The 21,642-nt window shown below is 39.6% G+C and overlaps 1 protein-coding gene across 4 annotated transcripts in view; it reads right to left on the bottom strand.

Moving 5' to 3' along the window:
* The window catches only part of CTNNA2 (catenin alpha 2), a 1,404,594-nt gene that overhangs the window by 878,854 nt on the left and 504,098 nt on the right, over positions 1–21,642 (bottom strand). The window lies entirely within an intron of this gene.

Below are 21,642 nucleotides of genomic sequence, written 5' to 3'. Positions count from 1 at the left end.
TTCAACATCCATTTATGATAAAAACTCTCCAGAAAGAAGGAATAGAAGGAGCATACCTCAACATAATAAAAGCTATCTATGACAAACCCACAGCAAACATTATCCTCAATGGTGAAAAATTAAAAGCATTTCCCCTAAAGTCAGGAACAAGACAAGGGTGTCCACTTTCACCGCTACTATTCAACATAGTTCTGGAAGTTTTGGCCACAGCAATCAGAGCAGAAAAAGAAATAAAAGGAATCCAAATTGGAAAAGAAGAAGTAAAACTCTCAGTGTTTGCAGATGACATGATCCTCTACATGGAAAACCCTAAAGACTCCACCAGAAAATTACTAGAGCTAATCAATGAATATAGTAAAGTTGCAGGATATAAAATCAACACACAGAAATCCCTTGCATTCCTATACACAAATAATGAGAAAGTAGAAAAAGAAATTAAGGAAACAATTCCATTCACCATTGCAACGAAAAGAATAAAATACTTAGGAATATATCTACCTAAAGAAACTAAAGACCTATATATAGAAAACTATAAAACACTGATGAAAGAAATCAAAGAGGACACTAATAGATGGAGAAATATACCATGTTCATGGATTGGAAGAATCAATAGAGTGAAAATGAGTATACTACCCAAAGCAATTTACAAATTCAATGCAATCCCTATCAAACTACCAGCCACATTTTTCACAGAACTAGAACAAATAATTTCAAGATTTGTATGGAAATATAAAAAACCTCGAATAGCCAAAGCAATCTTGAGAAAGAAGAATGGAACTGGAGGAATCAACTTGCCTGACTTCAGGCTCTACTACAAAGCCACAGTCATCAAGACAGTATGGTACTGGCACAAAGACAGACATATAGATCAATGGAACAAAATAGAAAGCCCAGAGATAAATCCACACACATATGGACACCTTATCTTTGACAAAGGAGGCAAGAATATACAATGGAGTAAAGACAATCTCTTTAACAAGTGGTGCTGGGAAAACTGGTCAACCACTTGTAAAAGAATGAAACTAGATCACTTTCTAACACCCCACACAAAAATAAACTCAAAATGGATTAAAGATCTAAATGTAAGATCAGAAACTATAAAACTCCTAGAGGAGAACATAGGCAAAACACTCTCCGACATAAATCACAGCAGGATCCTCTATGATCCACCTCCCAGAATTCTGGAAATAAAAGCAAAATAAACAAATGGGATCTAATTAAAATTAAAAGCTTCTGCACAACAAAGGAAAATATAAGCAAGGTGAAAAGACAGCCTTCTGAATGGGAGAAAATCATAGCAAATGAAGCAACTGACAAACAACTAATCTCAAAAATATACAAGCAACTTATGCAGCTCAATTCCAGAAAAATAAACGACCCAATCAAAAAATGGGCCAAAGAACTAAATAGACATTTCTCCAAAGAAGACATACGGATGGCTAACAAACACATGAAAAGATGCTCAACATCACTCATTATTAGAGAAATGCAAATCAAAACCACAATGAGGTACCACTTCGCACCAGTCAGAATGGCTGCGATCCAAAAATCTGCAAGCAATAAATGCTGGAGAGGGTGTGGAGAAAAGGGAACCCTCCTACACTGTTGGTGGGAATGCAAACTAGTACAGCCACTATGGAGAACAGTGTGGAGATTCCTTAAAAAATTGCAAATAGAACTGCCTTATGACCCAGCAATCCCACTTCTGGGCATACACACCGAGGAAACCAGAATTGAAAGAGACACATGTACCCCCAATGTTCATCGCAGCACTGTTTATAATAGCCAGGACATGGAAACAACCTAGATGTCCATCAGCAGATGAATGGATAAGAAAGCCGTGGTACATATACACAATGGAGTATTACTCAGCCGTTAAAAAGAATTCATTTGAATCAGTTCTGATGAGATGGATGAAACTGGAGCCGATTATACAGAGTGAAGTAAGCCAGAAAGAAAAACACCAATACAGTATACTAACACATATATATGGAATTTAGGAAGATGGCAATGACGACCCTGTATGCAAGACAGGGAAAGAGACACAGATGTGTATAACGGACTTTTGGACTCAGAGGAGAGGAGAGGTGGGATGATTTGGGAGAATGACATTCTAACATGTATACTATCATGTAAGAATTGAATCACCAGTCTATGTCTGACGCAGGATGCAGCATGCTTGGGGCTGGTGCATGGGGATGACCCAGAGAGATATTATGGGGAGGGAGGTGGGAGCGGGGTTCATGTTTGGGAACGCATGTAAGAATTAAAGATATTAAAATTTAAAAAATTAAAAAAAAAAAATAAATTTAAAAAAGGTATTAACAATGATATTGAAAAATATTAAGTAAATCAAAATAATTTCAATGAAAGCAAGTATGTCTCTGTCTATAAAGTGTTTATACATTGAAGAAAAGAAGGAAGAAAGTTTATGAGGTTGGAATGAAACTATATTTTATTATAGACGGCCAAGAGTTGAATGTGACCAGACCAGTTTAAAATGGTATATAACCCAAACTTCTACTGCTCACTCCTCTGACTTCCCATTAAATTAGCCATGGAGATGGGAGAAGGGACCACAACATCAGCAAGAACTGAGACTAGCAGGCATGCCAATTTCAACTTCTAAAAAGAAAATAGACAAAATCATAAACCTGATTAATTTATGTTACAATTATACTTATCAAATTAGTATGTACTTAATCTTTTCATGAAACAAGGTAGCAGGCATTTGCCATATTCTCTATTATCTGGTGTCAGTATTGGAAATACAGGGTTTCTGTCATCCAAAGAAAGAGGCAGCTATCTTTCCATTACTGATGTTTTTGCTGTTGCTATCATTCTTTTCCCCAGATGTTTTGTGATGCAGGTTTAAGAATATTATTTCTACATGAGGGTCTTAATCTTCTTCTTCTTCTTCTTTTTTTTAAAATCTACCAATACAGCAGTAGGAACACCAAATTTCCAAAAGCACTGGGCAGGATATGACTAGAGTAGAGTTGGAAACAGGGCTGTGGGAAGACAAGTTATCTGGATAGCACAAATTGTTTGCTTTAGCAACAAATCCTAGTATTGCAATTGTTAATATTTCAAATTTTTAGGGTATTAGACAGTTAGTGTATAGAAGGAACACTTGATATGTGTTCTCTATGTATATATAATGAGCTGAAAATGTGTTAGAAACCAGAAATTGAACACAAAATGGTGGATGGCTTATTGTAAATCTAGTGAGACAAAGAACCAAAAACTGACCATATCTGTAGAATTCAGAAGAAAAGTTAATGAAAGCAATGTCTTCAAAAGAATTTAAGAACAGTGTGCTTCAAATTTAAAAATATGACTATTTTTTCTTAAAACATGGCAAAGATAATCCAAAAGCTTATTTTGAAGAATAAATACCTTAGGGCAGTGGTTCTCAAAGTGTGATCCCAAGACCATCATTATTAGTGTCACTAAGAACTTGTTTGAAATGTGAATTGTCAGGCTCCATACCAGACTTCCTGAATCAGAAAATCTGAGGTTGAAGTCCAACATTCACTGTTTTAATAAGCTGTTCAAGGCATTCTGATACATGTTTAATTTGTTTTAATATATATGCAGTTTGATTTAGATTATCTAATACATTAAGGGTAAAGAAATACAATGTCAGATCATCAAATATCCATACATCTACACATGTGCATGTGTGTGGTCTGTCATACAAATTAAGTAGCATGGAAATAGTACTAGAATAGAAAGATATTCATAGAAAGAGAAATATGTCCAAGTAAAGATTCAAGACTATTGACAAAATGAAGTTGGAAAACAGAATTGAAAAAGACACATGTACCCCCAATGTTCATCACAGCACTGTTTATAATAGCCAGGACATGGAAACAACCTAGATGTCCATCAGCAGATGAATGGATAAGAAAGCTGTGGTACATATACACAATGGAGTATTACTCAGCCGTTAAAAAGAATTCATTTGAATCAGTTCTGATGAGATGGATGAAACTGGAGCCGATTATACAGAGTGAAGTAAGCCAGAAAGAAAAACACCAATACAGTATACTAACACATATATATGGAATTTAGGAAGATGGCAATGACGACCCTGTATGCAAGACAGGGAAAGAGACACAGATGTGTATAACGGACTTTTGGACTCAGAGGGAGAGGGAGAGGGTGGGATGATTTGGGAGAATGACATTCTAACATGTATACTATCATGTGAATTGAATCGCCAGTCTATGTCCGACGCAGGATGCAGCATGCTTGGGGCTGGTGCATGGGGATGACCCAGAAAGATGTTATGGGGAGGGAGGTGGGAGGGGGGTTCATGTTTGGGAATGCATGTAAGAATTAAAGATTTTAAAATTAAAAAAAAAATAAATAAATAAAATAAAAGCAAAAAAAAAAAAAAAAAAAAGAAATGCTACCAATAGATCGTGATGACAGCTTTCAGCAAGCCTACAGGACTGATAAGAAACTGCCTGTCATCTGAAGAGTAATTTTTGAGGGGACAAAATTGTACTAATTCCTCAGAGGAGAGCAAGAGGTTGCCATGATCTGGCTCACTGCCCTAACACCTACCAATGGGGTCAATGAGAAAATAATTGATTTTTTCCCTGGAGGAGTTCACCTGGTGTGGAAGAAGGACAATATTCTCATGATTCAGATCGTCCTTACTTTGGTATCCTGAGTGCCTGTATCAATTTTTGTATACACGAGTGATCATTAAAGAAAGCATTTGGATCTGAAAATAAATGGCAGTGATGAAAAAAAAAAAAAAAAGAACAAATGGGAACCGACCAAAAATTTATTGCAAATTAAAATTTTAAAAATTCATGAAAGCATGTTTATTTATGTGTAAAGTCAACTGCCTCTATACATACAAGAACTATCCAATTGAGAAGAGCAAATTTATAAGGACAAGAATTACAAAACAACATACACAGAAAAACACACTTAGATGTCAACTAGATACAATAAGAAATGTGCTGAAGAAAGGTGAATGGTGTAGGCAGAGGGCACCGGGCAGAGGTAGAACTGGGACACACACCCTCTAGCTCTGGAGTCAAGTTCAATGGAATGGCCATTTCTGCATCTTAGACACTAAAGTAGTATCTAGCAGTAGTGTAATGTAGCACATGATTCTTTCTACTTTAAGAAGGTATGGAAAACAGTGAATAATGATCAGAGATCAGAACTCACAAGATGCTTTTTGTTGTTGTTCAGCTGCTCAGTCATGTCCAATTCTTTGCAAGCCCATGGACAACAGCATGCTAGGCTTCCCTTCCATCACCATCTCCCGGAGTTTGCTCAAACTCATGTTCACTGAGTTGGTGATGCCATCCAACCGTCTCATTCTCTGTCATCCCCTTCTCCTCCTGCCTTCAATCTTTCCAGCATCAGGGTCTTTTCTAATGAGTCGCCTCTTTGCATCAAGTGGCCAAAGTATTGGAACGTCAGCTTCAGCATCTGCTACTTTGTTGCTGTTTAGTCGCTAGGTGGTGTCCGCCTCTTTTGCAATCCCATGGAATGTACTGCACCAGGCCTTTGTCCATGGGGTTTCCCAGGCAAGAATATTGGAGTGCTTTCCCATTTTCTTCTCCAAGGGATCTTCCCAACCCAAGAATTGAATCCAAGACTCTCACATTGGCAGGTGGATCCTTCACACTAAACCCCCTGGGAAGCCCACAAAGCTACTTTAATCTACTTTTATTTTGTTATCTATCTCCAACTGCACAGCAGGCATTATAACATACTTTTTCTACCAAGAAGGTAAACAAATATTTCTTAGTCTTTCCTGAGCTATGAATTAACAACCATCTTAAAGCTGAGTTCTTTGCTGCTGCTGCTGCTGCTAAGTCACTTCAGTCGTGTCTGACTCTGTGCGACCCCATAGATAGCAGCCCACCAGGCTCCCCTGTCCCCGGGATTCTCCAGGCAAGAACACTGGAGTGGGTTGCCATTTCCTTCTCCAATGCATGAAAGTGAAAAGTGAAAGTGAAGTTGCTCAGTTGTGTCCAACCCTCAGCGACCCCATGGACTGCAGCCTTCCAGGATCCTCCGTCCATGGGATTTTCCAGGCAAGAGTACTGGAGCGGGGTGCCATTGCCTTCTCTGGAGTTCTTATCTAATGGCACTCAAAGCAGCAACTGAGCATGACTGGTGTAGGTGGTAAGATCAGGAACATAAAAGTAATATATTTAATTACAGTTATGTCAGTAGAAAAGCTCCAGCACACACGTAACCATAATGGAGTGGTTTTATACCCACAGATTACATTCCCAAGGTTTCTAATGCACAGCTGATGAAAGACGAGGCCTGGCGTGTTGCAATTCATGGGGTTACAGAGTCGGACACGACTGAGCGACTGAACTGAACTGAACTGAGGAAAGTAAAGGCTTTTTTTTGTTTGTTTTTTCCTTTACTAGCCAAGAAATTACTTGCTAAAGACTGGGAGAAAAATCTTATTTATTATCTTTAGATCTTCCAGGCTTTCACTCTTAATTAAACTCCTTAGAGAAGCACTTAGTCATCTCAAATGCATACAGAATTTTCAAAATGCCAGAAAAGACAACAACAACAACAAAAATGATTTAATCAATTGGTTTCCTAGCTCTAATCTTATAAACATGCAAAGGCCCAATGCTAGTGGTATGAGTAAGTTCTGTGTTTCTTTGTTGTTTGTGACAACCAAGTAAGATAAACGTGCCCTGAGTTTTTACTACCTACATAGTTCAAGGTAGCAACTAACGAAAAATAATAAATTGTGCTGTTCTACCTCATAAACACCAGACCTTCACCACCTACTGTCCAACATAACTGTTTCAAATCAAACAAGCAGAAGAAAGAATAAATATCAACATGCCCTTCTGAAACCATTCACTTTCATTTTTTAAAGATGTCGGAAAAAAAGTCTCACAAAGGAAGGGAACATTAGTCAAAGTCATTCTTCTAAAGGAATATGTCATTCTGGCCTGGAGTAATTAAAGCAATGCAAATCAGAAAACTTAAATGACAACGAATGTTTAAGGGAGGGAATATTTCTCCTTTAAATATTCTGAGACTTTTCCTGGAATTGGCATCAGTGTACATGTCTTAACCTCCCTTTTTTTTTTTTTTTTTTTGCACTTTTATCATCACTTGAACCTATTCACCTCTGTGCATTTAAACTGTGCACTTTGTCTTGTCTTGGGGTATAACCGGGTGGGTTTTTTGGTTTCATTGATAAAATAGCCTTTCCTTCCTTCCTTCTTTTTCTCAAGTACGAAGTTCAGGAGTTTTTCTGTTTCTTGATGCATGAAGAAGTACAAAGCCCTGTGGTCTGGAGTGAAGGGTTCTGTAGCCTGGGTGAAACATGAAAATGACTGAGCCTTCCCAGAAAAATGGAAGCTTTGGTTCAGTTCAGAGCTTTCTGTGGCCTTGGCCTGTCAAAGTCATCCAGGTCATAGAAGTCACAGAGAATTTTGGAGTTGTCAATATTTGTTTAAGGCATTTAATTTTATTCACTGTATTATTTTGCTGCTGAAATAATTCCAAACAAAGCAAACAAATGAACAGGTCCCAGCAGTATCTATCAACCAGTCATTTACTAGATGGTAAGACAGCATCACCACTCAATGTACATGAATCTGAGCAAACCCCAGGAGACAGTGAAGTACAGGGAAGACGGGCATGCTGCTGTCCATGGGATCACAAAGAGTTGACTATGACTTTGCTACTGAAAAACAACCAAGTATTATTTTTAAAATGTCTATCATGTGTTTGTGTGCTCAGTCCTTTCGGACTCTTTGCGACCCTGTGGGCTGTAGTCCACCAAGCTCTTCTGTCCATGGAATTCTCCAGGCAAGAATATTGGAGTTGGTTGCCATTTCCTCCTCCAGGGGAATTTTCCCGACCCAGGGATTTAATTGGCATCTCATGTGTTTCCTGCATTGGCAGGCGAATTCTTTTACCACTAAGCCACCTGGGAAGCCCAAAATGTCAGTTGTCAGTTTAAAATCTAATAATCCTTCAGGCAGTCTCTTCCAGTCTCCCATTACAGTGTCTATAGACAGAGGGGGGGAAGGAATTTTATAGCCCCGATAATTGAGAATGATAGACACCTACTGATAATGAAGTATGGTCCTAATTCCGATTCTGAATGCTTTAAATCCTTCTATTAAAGATTGATGTCTGAGATAAAAGCATAAATCAAGACCATTTTAATAAATTAACTGAAGTGTCTAAATCAAAAGTGTGTTATTTGTTTAGTTTTAAACACTAATTCTCCCTGTGGTGTATCAATAATTAACACAGATTCATTTTCATCTTTTTCATTCTTTCCCAAGCTTCTCTCCCATTGTGAATCTTTCTATCTCTAAATACAAAGATGTTCATAGCCCAACTGGGGTAACACTTGAAATGGAAAATACTAAAGGTACTGAGTTTTAATCACCTAATTATTTTTATTAAGCTACAGAGAAAGTCTAAGATTCATTTCTGAATTTGCCTTAACTTTTAAGATTGCATTTTAAAATTGATTCCTTAACACTTTCTTCTCAGGCATATACTGAAAGATAAACTAATTATACCATTTATAATATACTCAAGATATTATTTATAACTAAACAATTCAGTTTAATTGGAACTAAATGACAAAGATAATGACTTGATAATTATATAGCACTTTTTATTCTTAGATATCTAATGTTTTTTGAAAGAGAAATGTATCTAAGACCACATTAATTTCATTTTAATTTCATTTGAGAAGAGATTCTGCTATTTAGCAAGATGGAGTTATATATTTCCCAAAGGCAATGGATTAAAATACTGGGTGAGGAAGTCCAGCTGTGGACTCTTCCCCCTGGATGTTTTGATCTTAGGGAAACCGGTTTCATTTTGCCTAATTCCATCATCTGTGTATGTTGCTGAGTTGTTGCAAGCAATTCATGATCACAGTCTCAAGCTCTGACAAGAACAGTACTTAACAAATCACAGTAAAGCAGGGCAGAGGCATTATCCTCTGCTTTACATTATGGACTGATCAGAAAGCAAGTGTCTAAACTGTCTTTAATCAAATTGAGCCTTTAGAGGGTTGAAGAAAAAAAAAAATCTGATTTTACTCTTTGGCTGAAAACAGCATATTATCGCTTCAGTCTCCTTAACTCTCTACATTGTTGACCCTCTTTTTAAACGAGTCTTCATCCTCTTTGACTTCTGTGTGAAGTGTTGGTTGTTCAGTCCTATCTGACTCTTTGCGACCCCATGGATTGTAGCCAGCCAGGGTCCTCTGTCCATGGAATTCTCTTGACAAGAATACTAGAGTGGGCAGCCATTCCCCTCTCTAGGGGATCTTCCTGATCCAGAGATCAAACCCAAGTTTCCTGCATTGTAGTCAGACTCTTTATAGTCAGAGCCACTTCTGGTGGACTTCTGTGTAGTACTTAATATAATTTATCATCCACTCCTTTAATTAAGCTTCACCTGTGCTAAAGGGCTTCCCTGGTGGCTCAGAGGGTAAAATGCCTGCAACACGGGAGACCCAAGTTCTATCCCTGGATCGGGAAGATCCCCTGGAGAAGGAAATGGTAACCCACTCCAGTATTCTTGCTTGGAGAATGCCATGGACGGAGGGTGGTGCAAAGAGTCACACACGACTGAGCGACTTCACTTCTTGTGCTAAAGGAGACCGTGCTTTACTGTTGGTCTCTTCGTACCTCTCCGACAGCTCCTTCTCTCCTTCCTTCCCCGGTTCTCCCTTGATCTGCATGAGCAGCTAGCACATCTCAAGGTCCTGCCCCTTGTCCTCAGAAATCTTCTCACTGCCCTCTTTCCTGGAGAGATCTCCTACCCAGGCCTTAGCCATTATCTAGTCACGAGCAAGAACTCAAATCCCACGTCCAGTCTTGTCTCTTGAGGCCCAGGCCCTTCCCTATAGCGACACACTGACCATTGCCAACTAGATGTCCAATCGTCACCCCAAGTATAAAGGAAATTTTCATCTTCCTCCAAAGCTTAGCAGCCTCAGTCCTATGGAGGAACAAGGAGGAGAGAAAAACAGGAAACTAAACTCTCACTTCATCCTCCTGGTTCGCTAGTGAGAAAGTAGAACCCACGAGAAACCCTCACTTGACAAAGAAATGAAGTGTTGCTCCCACAGGCTAGGTGCTTGTTGAGACCACACAGTAAAAACTTGAGGAGTCATTCTGGCTCTGAAGTCCATGTGCTTGCAGCCCCATTCTCTCAGGCACTTCTATTTAAAGATCAAGCCATTCCTGTAATATATGCTGTTGTTCAGCTGTTCAGTCATGTCTGATTCTGCAAGCCCATGGACTGCAGCATGCCAGGCATCCCTGTCCTTCACTATTTCCCAGAGTTTGCTCAGACTCATGTTCTTTGAGTGAATGATGCCATCCAACCATTTCAACCTCTGTCACTCCGCTTCTCCTCCTGCCCTCGGTCTTTCCCACCAGGAGTAAAGTGATATAGAGGTGGACAGTTTGGATCAAAATCTTGGCTCCAATTCCTTCTAGCTGTGACTTCTAACTGAGCAGGTTGCATAAATGATGAGGGTCTCAGTTTCCTTATTTATAAAACAAGAACAACAGCAGTATCTATAGTGTAGAGTCATTGAGAAAATAAAATAATATATGTAAGGAGCTTAGAATACTATATGGCACAGAGGAGCAATAAACTTTAACAACGAAGTCATTTAAAATAACTCTTTCAAATACTTTGTGTGTGCTTAGTTGCTCCGTCATGTCCAACTCTTTGCAACCCCATGGACTGTAGCCCATCAGGCTGCCCATGGGGATTCTCCAGACAAAATGCTGGAGTGCACTGTCATGCCCTCCAGGGGCTCTTCCCAACCCAGGGATCAAACCCAGGTTTCCTGCATTACAGAAGGATTCTGTAGTTCCACTGTTACTCCACCCTCTACCCCATACTCAGGCCATTGTTGTCTCTCATTTGCTCCATCATCAAACTCTAAATTAACCTCCTTTCTTGTACAACTTATTTTTCCCTAACAGACCATTCTTAAAATTCTTCTCAGTTCTTCTGCTCCACTGGTCCAAAACTTTCAATGGCTGTCAAACTACCTCTAATCACCAACTACCAGACAACTTAGAGATACCGCTTATCTTACCTGGTCGTTCTCCAATTCTATTTTCATCATTCCTTTCGTAAGATTTGTTAAAGTCCCCGATAGAACTAAACAATGAGTTGCATTTTTTCATCCAACCCTCTGAATTGGGTTGTCATTTTCAGCAAGGACAACTTAAAGAAATGTAACTTCATATCCATTCAGTTCAAGTCTCAGTGACCTTCAAAATTCTCTCCAGTCTAATGGCAGTATCTGCCTCTCAATGCCATCTCCCAGGACTCTCCCTAGAAACTCTTGGTTTGAGACGAAGTGGTGCCTGACTACCACATTCCACCTCCATATACGTTCATGGGTGCTATGATATTAATTCTCTTTTGAAAATTGTGGGCCTGCCTGGTGGCTCAGCAGTAAAGAATCCACCTGCAATGCAGGAGACTCAGGTTCTATCCATGAGTCGGGAAAGTCCCCTGGAGAAGGCAATGGTAACACACTCTATATTCTTTCCTGGGAAGTCCCATGGACAGAGGAACCTGGCAGCCTACAGCCCATGGGGTCGCAAAGAGTCAGACACGACTTAGTGACTAAACAACAACACTGAATATTTTAGCACCTTCCTCCCTGTTGCTTGTCTGAAGCCCATGTTGACCCTATGCAGGGCAGACGATCTTCAACTCTCTGTGTACAAGACTCTCTTAAGTCCCATTATTTAATTCCTTGTCATTTATCATCCAGCTTACCCATTTGGCTCTTGTCTTCTTGTCTGACCTTACTATGCATCATTAGTGGGAGGTGTGTGTGTGTGTGTGTGTGTGTGTGTGTGTGTAGTCTCTCTCTTGTGTGTTTGTATGTGTGTTTAACACAGAGACAGAAACAGAGGGTTAGGAAGAGACCACCAATTAGGACATTTTTCCCACATTTTTGTATCCTCTACTACACCCAGCTGAATGCTTTGCACATAAGTAGTTGATAAATATTTGCCAATTAACAGATTGAGAATTCCATAGACAGAGGAGCCTAGCAGGCTACAGCCCATTGGGTCACAAAGAACTGGATATGACCGAGCAACTTTCACTTTACTTACTTACAAGAACAATGTTTTTAAATAACTTGAAAAAACTAAGGCTTATCCACATGTTATATTCCTGTCTAAAATCCTCTCCTCCATATATCCTTAAATAGTAAAAATGGCAAGCAACCTGAGAAAAGAATCAAGAAGTAACATGAACCCAATAATCCAGAAACTGAATAATTAGTTACTGGATTGTCAATGGTTTAAATTTTTCTAAGTTTAATAATAGGAGAAACAAACTTCTTATCCCTCAAATTAGTTACACTCTATGTCTGTGATTTGGAATGTTAAATTATCCACTTAACACAGAAAGTCAATTTATATTTCTCAGAAGCAATTATGACTTAATTGCTGTTATCAACCTAATAAATTACTAGGTGATTTCCACAAACTGGTTATACACTCAAATTTCATGTCTGATGAAAGAATAATTGTATCAATATTCTGCAAATATGAAAAGGAAATTGGTTCATTGGCCACAAGGGAAATGCATACACCTTGAGTGTAAACTCATCTATCTTTTTCTGTCTACTTTTAAGCACACAAATTAAGATGAGAAAGATACATTTTGCCTCTCACAGGAATAATGTGCAATACGTTGATTGCTTTTCAAGAAACACAGCATGGCCTGACAAATATTCTTTGTACTTAATGAGGATGTCATATTCTTCTTTGAAGTCTGGATTTTGATGTGCATCCGTTGATAATACTTTAAATCATACAGAGTCTTTGTATAACACTGGAACACAGACATCCGAAAAGGGTTAACCCAACTGAGAAGATAATGGATGCCCTTTGGAACACAATAGAATGTTTATGAAGGAGTGTCATGTCTCCTCTGGGGAAATTGATATGGCCACAGTGCAGAAGGCTGAGAAGAAATTATTGGAGGATAATCTAGTGAGCCACTAAGATCAAAACAGTGAGCATTTTCATTTGTGAATCCTTTCAACAAATGTTTATGCTCACCATATTGATGAAAGTATGAATGTGACCTGGTCTCTGTCCTTCTGGTGCTCACATCTGTAGACACAGGACTGGAAACAGAATAATACACTTACTACTAATATACTCAATGTCTAGTAGTAACATAAAAGGGACAGTGGTTTAGTTAAAAGGAAAATTAAAGACAGTTTCAAAAAATAAAGCACCTTGGTAAGAATGGGCATACATTTATTAGGTTAAAAAAAGGCAAAGATTTCAAACAAAGAAAGCGTCACAAGAGGGAATGCATGAAAGAAAGAGCAATTGTACTTCTGAAGAATAATAAACAGTGAATTATGATGGGACATGGAACAGAAGGTGAGAAAAAAGAATCTGAGATAAAAGAGGTAGTTGGGGTCCTAGTGAAGTGATATGACACCATGCTAAGAACTTTAAACTATATCCTGGAGATGGAATTTCACTGGTTAAGAAAACACAATATCTGATTTGCATTTTGATAAAGCTAGACCATCAGAGGTAATGGGATGGAAGGTGAGCAGGGAGAACAACCAGTGAGCAATGGTTCAGGCCAAAACATGGACCTGAATAAACTGTAGTCATGAAACATGAAGGTGAGAGGGTCCAGCCAAAAATTGTAAAAGGAACTGAATTTATAAGAGTTTAAGATTAACAGGAGAGGAAAGTAGGTAAGACTCTCAGCTTTCTGGATTGAATAACCACATTCATAAAGGTCACTGCTGCTGCTAAGTTGCTTCAGTCGTGTCTGACTCTGTGCGACCCCAGAGACGGCAGCCTAACAGGCTCCTCTGTCCCTGGGATTCTCCAGGCAAGAACACTGGAATGGCTTGCCATTTCCTTCTCCAATGCATGAAAGTGAAAAATGAAAGTGCAGTCGCTCAGTTATGTCCAACTCTTTGTGACCCCATGGACTACAGCCTACCAGGCTCTTCCGTCCATGGGATTTTCCAGGCAAGAGTACTGGAGTGGGGTGCCAGTGCCTTTTCCGCATAAAGGTCACACTTTAGTCTAAAATAAGAACTACTAAAAGAAAGGCTAGGCTTGACAGGGAAATAACATTATGTTTAGTTTGAGAGCATTTGTATGCTTAGATGTTATCACACAACCAGATGGTCACCGGTCTGGAGCTCCAGAGAGAAGCTGGGACCAGAGAAACAGGCATGCAGCACATGGGACTCCAACCAGCCAAGCCTGGAGGTCCTTTAGTGAGAACTGAACAGAGTAAAGATAGAACTCTAGAGAAAAAAACACACTTAAGTGGCTGGAAAGAGAAGCAAGCCCAGGAGATGGGAGATGTGAAGGTCAAAGAAGCAGGGGGGAAAAAAAAAAGTCAATAGAGTCATTCTAGAACGTTAAAGGAAATGTAACCTGGAGGAAGAATCAGTTTAAGGAAAGAGATGCCTCAGCATGAAAACAGTTACCTGGGCAGTTAAACTTCCACAACTGGCAGGCTTCTAAGGCAGGTGGCTCAATGACTTGATGACTTTAAAATTTATCAAAATCTAAGATATATTGATTTAAACCCAAAGCACATGGCAAGGTCAAATACACATTATTGTTTTTGTTGTTATTGTCAGCAATTTTGCACCATCAATACTTTATCTTCTTCTTACATGTAAATAGGTTTGAACGGTAAGTATTAATATAAGCCTTTCAACTGAACTGACATACTCATTTTGCCTCCTCTGCTCTCCAGCAGATATTGTCACACATCCCTTCTTTCGCTCATTCAACAAGTGTTTGAGAGCCAACTATGCACAAGGCCATGTTAACTACCAGGAGTAAAACTGCTACCACAATTTTTTTAAATGGGATACCTTTTAAAAGAACATGAATTAAAACACATGATAGAGAATGCACTACTTCTTTTTACTGTTCATGAAGACTCCATGCGGATGTGTAAAACAGAGAGCTAGTGGGGAGCTGCTGTATAGCAGAGGGAGCTCAGCTTAATGCTCTGGGATGATCTAGGGGGGTGGGATGGGGCTGGGGGGGGGGGGGAGGGAGGCGCCAAAGGGAAGGGGATATTTCTATACGTACAGCTGATTTAGGACTTCCCTGGTAGCTCAGCTGGTGAAGCATTTGCCTGCAATGCAGGAGACCCTGGTTTGATTCCTGGGGGAAGATCTGTCATGTAACTCAGGATTTCCACAGGCTGTGTCAGCAAGATTTCCTGGAGAAGGGATAGGCTACCCATTCCAGTATTCTTGGGCTTCCCTGGTGGCTCAGACAGAATCCACCTGCAATGTGGGAGACCTGGGTTCGATCCCTGAGTTTGGAAGATCCCCTGGTGGAGAGCATGGCAGCCCACTCTAGTATTCTTGCCTGGAGAATCCTCATGGACAGAAGAGCCTTTCGGGCTACAGTCCACGGGGTCGCAAAGAGCCAGACACACCTGAGCAACTAAGCACAGCACAGCACAACCGATTCATGTTGTGGTACAGTAGAGACTAACACAACATTGTAAAGTAATCATACTTCAATCAATAAAATAAAACACTAACTACCAAAAAAAAAATACACCTTCATGTGGAGACTCATGCAAGACGGAAGTCCTGTTACTTCCGAGCAATCTGCCATCTAAGGAAGTGCAGCTCTGTTAGCTTTCTTGCCTGAATAAACGCTATCTATGTTTGCATTCCATGTAGTTGGTATGTTCCTCTTGGCCTCAATTCTTTTAGGCTCTTTCACTTTTATCTATATTTGCTATGTTCTTTACACCACAAAGACTCCTTCTTGTTCTACTCTGTTCCTCCCAATCTCCACCCTCACCAGCATTCAGCAATATACGAATTACTGGCCACGTCTTCCACCACTCATCTCTATCCCGCACACACAGCCTGTGGAAAGCCGGAGTTACACGGCAGAGGGCCTAACCTGCATGAGTTTAAATCAGTTAAACTATGTGCATGGTTTCACCATAGTTATTTACCTCCTAGAATTCTCTATTCTGCTCTAGTCTGGCAGACAGTTAACTGATAAGAAAATTAGCCTTTCTTTACTGTAACATACAAGGCTGTGCAAAGCAATTAAGTAGAGCACTGCTGCGACTGCGAAGTCACTTTAGTCGTGTCTGACTCTGTGTAACCCCATAGACGGCAGCCCACCAGGCTCCCCCATCCCTGGGATTCTCCAAGCAAGAACACTGGAGTGGGCTGCCATTTCCTTCTCCAATGTATGAAAGTAAAAAGTGAAAGTGAAGTCGCTCAGTCGTGTCCGACTCTTGGCGACCCCATAGACTGCAGCCTACCAGGCTCCTCTGTCCATGGGATTTTCCAGGCAAGAGTACTGGAGTGGGGTGCCATTGCCTTCTCCATAAGTAGAGCACAGAGATGGAAAGTTGCTAATGAATTACAAAGGATCTCTCCCCTCTTCCCCCAGCCCATCCCTGTACACAGACATTGACTCTGAGTGCTGGTTTTAAATTAATCACTCTTTACTTAGGAAAGTAAATAGTGGTCGCTAGGGAGTGATGATTTTATAATATATAGCAATTATTCTCTGAGAAAATGAATCTACGTACAACTTGTTTTTGCATAATTATAAATGTATAACCATAAACAAAAAGCATAATGAGCTGAAAATGACAACAAAGAACAAACTGCAGAATTGGGATTGCTGTTGACATTAGCAAAAGATATAGATGGTAAATCAAAGCCACTGGCAATGATTTAGAAAACTGAAGTTTCTGGGCAAAAGACACACAAGTGGCTTATATCTTATTTCCCAGCACACGATTCACCAGTAATGAGGCTTGTATTTACATTTTCAAGTATGTGGCAATCTGACCATTAGTTAGTTTTGATTGTAAATATAAAAAATTTTTACAGTCTACTTTGAGGAATAGGTCCATATTAACTAGATTTACAATATAAACTTTGTTAAAGTAACAAATTTTGAAACATTTTTAACTTACAACCAAATAGGTAAATTTAGATCATTTTCAAAAAAACAAACAAATTAAGATTAAATTATTTTTATACTGAGAAAGATAATAATACAAAGGCATCCACTTCTCACCAGCACCATGCTGCTGCTGCTGCTGCTAAGTCGCTTCAGTCGTGTCCGACTCTGTGAGACCCCATAGACGGCAGCCCACCAGGCTCCCCCATCCCTGGGATTCTCTAGGCAAGAATACTGGAGTGGGTTGCAATTTCCTTCTCCAATGCATGAAAGTGAAAAGTCAAAGTCGCATTGCTCAGTCGTATCCGACTCTTGGCGACCCCAGGGACTGCAGCCTTAGTGTTTATGTCAGCCAGCCTACAAAGTGTTTTTGTATGCTTTATTAAGCCTCACAGCAAACCTCCATGGCCTCATTAGAACCATGGGAAATGAAAGCTTCAGTTCAGTTCAGTTCAGTCGCTTTCAGTCTGAAAGCTTACAGACCTGCTTAACCATCAGGGAAGGCCAGGAGGTAATCAAAACAGTCCCACCTGAAACATGAAAACCAATGGCTTCTTATACTTCCAGACCAATCAACAGCAGCTGTTTGACGTGCAGTGAGTGGGAACTCTCAAACTCTCTTGTGTCAGTAGACCAGAAGAAAGACAGGGAAGCTTCAGGTTTTTCGAAAGACAACTTAGTGGCAATGTGAGAAAATGGGCTGAAGAAGATTAGAAGATTAGAAAGGAAATCACTTAAAAGGTCTTTGTCAAGATGAGACACAAAATTATGGCAGAATCAAGTATCCCCAAATATTTATTAACTACGGATCTCATGTGAAAACTGATAAGCAGGGACATAGGAATTCCCAGCCATCTAATGGAGGAAATAAGACTTGTATTTATGACCATAGTGAAATATGGTAAAGCCTAGCAATCATGATAGGTTAAGCATTTTGGACATTTGCTCTGGAAATTTCAGCTTGAGACAGAACTCTTTGTCTTTAACATTAGCGCTTTTCAAAAACAGAACAAGAAATGGCCACAATGATTTCCTCCCAGCAATGCCCTCCAAAGGCAGAAGGCGCTGCTAGGTGTGTGGAGTAGAGACTTCAGAACCCATGATGAATGAAACTGGATGACACCGAATACCCTTTCCAACTTCAAAGTTTTATAGAGTGATGAAGAAAAGAAAATCTTAGTAGGAAATTAGTTTCAAAATGAATGGACTCTGTGGGTCTCTCCCTGTCTCTCTATCAAGGATAAATAGACAGTGTTCTATCATTAAAATGTCAAGTTCTTTTTATACTGACCTAATTGAAAAGCACTTTTTTTTAACATTTTAAATAATGTTTCTAAAATCAAACTTTATGCAATGATTAGAAGAATGTATCCAATATTATACCATGACCCACTGGGAACAAACTTTATTTAGTGTTTTGTAAACACTAAAATTGAGAATATGTGGGCATGAATTAGTCAGCCTTAAGTAAGTGATTACTTTATGTAACCATCTAGTTTCAAGGACACAGTTTTTCCTGGTAATTACTGTGAAAAGTCAATATCTGGGAGACTTTGTTGGAACTACAACCTTTAATAAATTAATAATTTTTTGAACTAGGCAAACTAGCAAATTTATAGGTACTCTGGGGGCACCAGATATTGACTACTATGGATTGGGCAGCTATGAATGTTCATCCCATAAAATTACTATCACAGTTTTGAGGAGTCAACATTATTACTCCATGTTATAGACTCAGAAGCAGAGGCACAGAGGGAAGAGTTTTCATGTCTGGATTCAGACATAGGCTTGTTTCGTTCACCCTACACCATGCTGTTCCATGGAGCATGAGGGGAGCCAGCATGACCAGGAAGATAAGCAGGGCCTCAGTTACGCTCTCACTACATCAGCCGCCGGCCCATCTTACTGTCATGCACATCTGCAGGTAACCGGTTCCCTACAGCCTTCGCTCAATGCATGTGTACACAGGGCATCAGAGGACATTGGGAGAAATGAGCAATGGGACTCAACAGGTTATAGCGAAGCTTCCCAAATACGCTGCAGGAGAAGTTCCAGAAGTGTGTTGGGGAATTTGGTTGGTGAAAAATCCAAATGAGTGTTTTTAGAAGCAGGAGAGATGTGTGTGTGTGTGTGTGTGTGTGTGTGTGTGTGTGTGTATGTGTGTGTGTGTGTTTACTTCACCACAGAATCAAACTAAATCTTATCCATGAGTACCAAGCACACTGTCATTACTGTATCATGGGAAGCACACGAGAAGGGGGAGGTATAATTCTGGAGGGTTAAGTATAGACAAGCACTTCTAACACAAGAAATCATAAAGAAAAATAAGACTAAGGAAGTAAACATTTTAAATAGATCACACTTTTCACCATTTAAGAGTTCACTACATAAAAGGACTCACTTGGCTCCCAAATTTTACAGTATGGTTAATAAATAAATGATAATCAAAATGATATTTGCCATCATCACACATTTAGACAGTTTAGAATATGATAATCAATTACATCGGTATTCACTATTAGATTTAGTGCTAATTATTTGAAATAAAGATGAGCTCAGATCCAGAGAATCAATGTTCCTAAGAGAGAAAATCATTATCCTCGGGAAGATACAGATTCTCCCATTTCCCCTTGTGAAAAGAAATAAAACCAGATTGGAAACATAATACTTTTGATTAAAGACTTCAGGGAGGCAAATAAATGAGAATTTGAACCGCAATTTTCAAGAAGGGTATTTCAAATCTCATTCTGTTATTTGCCCAGTGACTTTTTGCAGCTCTATGTTTGCTAATTGAAATGTAGAAGAGAAAATTTAATTGCCTTGGGATATTTCCTTGTTGTAATTATAATAAGACATACTATAAAAGCAAATGATGCTATCAGGAAATACTCTTAGGCTTATTACACCTTAAAAAAGTTAAATTTTCTTGGAAGCAAGAAGATATGAGAGATATCAATATTCCAGAATAAGATTTCTCAATGATAAATGATGAAGCCAGATAAATGGGTCTCTGCTTTCTTTCTCAGGAAGAATACCTTGTCCCAGATGCTGGCTGACTGTCTCATGCTCTAACAGAACCACCCCAAACTCTCCACCTGCCCTGAGCATCTCTTGTTATAAACTTACCTGCATCTGTATCTATTTTTACCACCACCCCAGGGCTATAAACTTCAAAAAAGGATTAATGCAACATCCATTGCATAACGTTAGTGTAGAGAAAGGTGTCACAAGCAGACTAACAATTCTCTGAGGGCCAACTGCACCTTCTTGCATTCCCTGAGTTTGGGCCACATAGGATGGATTTAGTCTGTGCTACACTTACAGGTAGAAACAAACTCACTAGACTATGACTTAATATTCTATTTGACCACCAGATGTCAGTGCATAGTAAAGAATGCTAGAAACACCACTGCTTGTTCCTGGCTAGCAAGGCTATTTCGGTTAGTTTCCAGAATGAAACCAGGGCAAATAAATTCAGAGATAGTTCATAGGGAGAAGATATGAGACTTGCTGGGTCTTCTACCCTCTAGTTACTGATATTACATCCTAACACATGGGAAAAGTTCTCCACTTTTTTTAAAAGGTGTGAAATAATCTGTTGTTGCTTTTTAAAAGTGAAATAAACACTTATGAATGCATGCTAATTTGGAGCTCTGGTGACTCAGACAGTAAAGTATCTGTCTACAAGGCAGGAGACCCGGGTTCAATCCCTGTGTCGGGAAGATCCCCTGGAGTAGGAAATGGCAACCTACTCCAGTACTATTGCCTGGAAAATCCCATGGATGGAGGAGCATGGTAGGCTACAGTCCATGGGGTCGCAAAGAGTCGGACACGACTGAGCGACTTCACTGTCACTTTCACTTAAACCTAAATAGCTTAAACTAAATTAGAAAAATCCTAGATGCTGTAGGATTTGGATTAAAAAAATTAAAAATATATACCCATAAATTACTAGGTACTTAATAGTCATATTGGTGGGACTATAAATTAAAAGCCAGGAAAAAAAAAGAAATCAATGCAAAAAAGTTATATTACATAAAAAATCAAATATCCCACAAAGGGCTAAAAGTTCTCAAGATGTCCCCATTGGAATTGAACAAATGTTAGTTTGTTTGAATAATTAAATCTTACATTAATTATTTGGATATATGAAAATAAGAAGTATGGTTCTCAAGGTCCATTGATTATGCTCCTTCAACATGGTTCAGATACGTATACTTCTTCCCCTTTCTGTCCCCACAATGTACTGACACGCATAACCTCTCACTCTAATCTCTCTCGTACACTGCAGCTTTGCTCTTCTCAAATCCATTCTCCACCTTGCAGCCAAAAGCGAAAGTGAAGTCGCTCAGCTGTGCCAGACTCTTCGTGACCCCACGGACTGACTATAGCCTACCAGGCTCCTCGGTCCATGGGATTCTCCAGGCAAGAATACTGGAGTGGGCCGCCATTTCCTTCTCCAGGAGACCTTCCCAACCCAGGGATTGAACCCAGGTCTCCCGCATTGCAGGCAGACGCTTTACTGTCTGAGCCACCAAGGAAGTCCTGAGGGATATGTAAAAACACAAATCTGACCAGGCGACCCTCCGCTTAGATTACCAGCCACTCCCTAATGCCTCCAGTTTGAAGC

This window comes from Ovis aries, chromosome 3 (genome assembly GCF_016772045.2).
Source record: "Ovis aries strain OAR_USU_Benz2616 breed Rambouillet chromosome 3, ARS-UI_Ramb_v3.0, whole genome shotgun sequence".
In the NCBI taxonomy this organism is placed as follows: Eukaryota; Metazoa; Chordata; class Mammalia; order Artiodactyla; family Bovidae; genus Ovis; species Ovis aries.
This window is presented reverse-complemented; position numbering and strand designations above follow the sequence as displayed.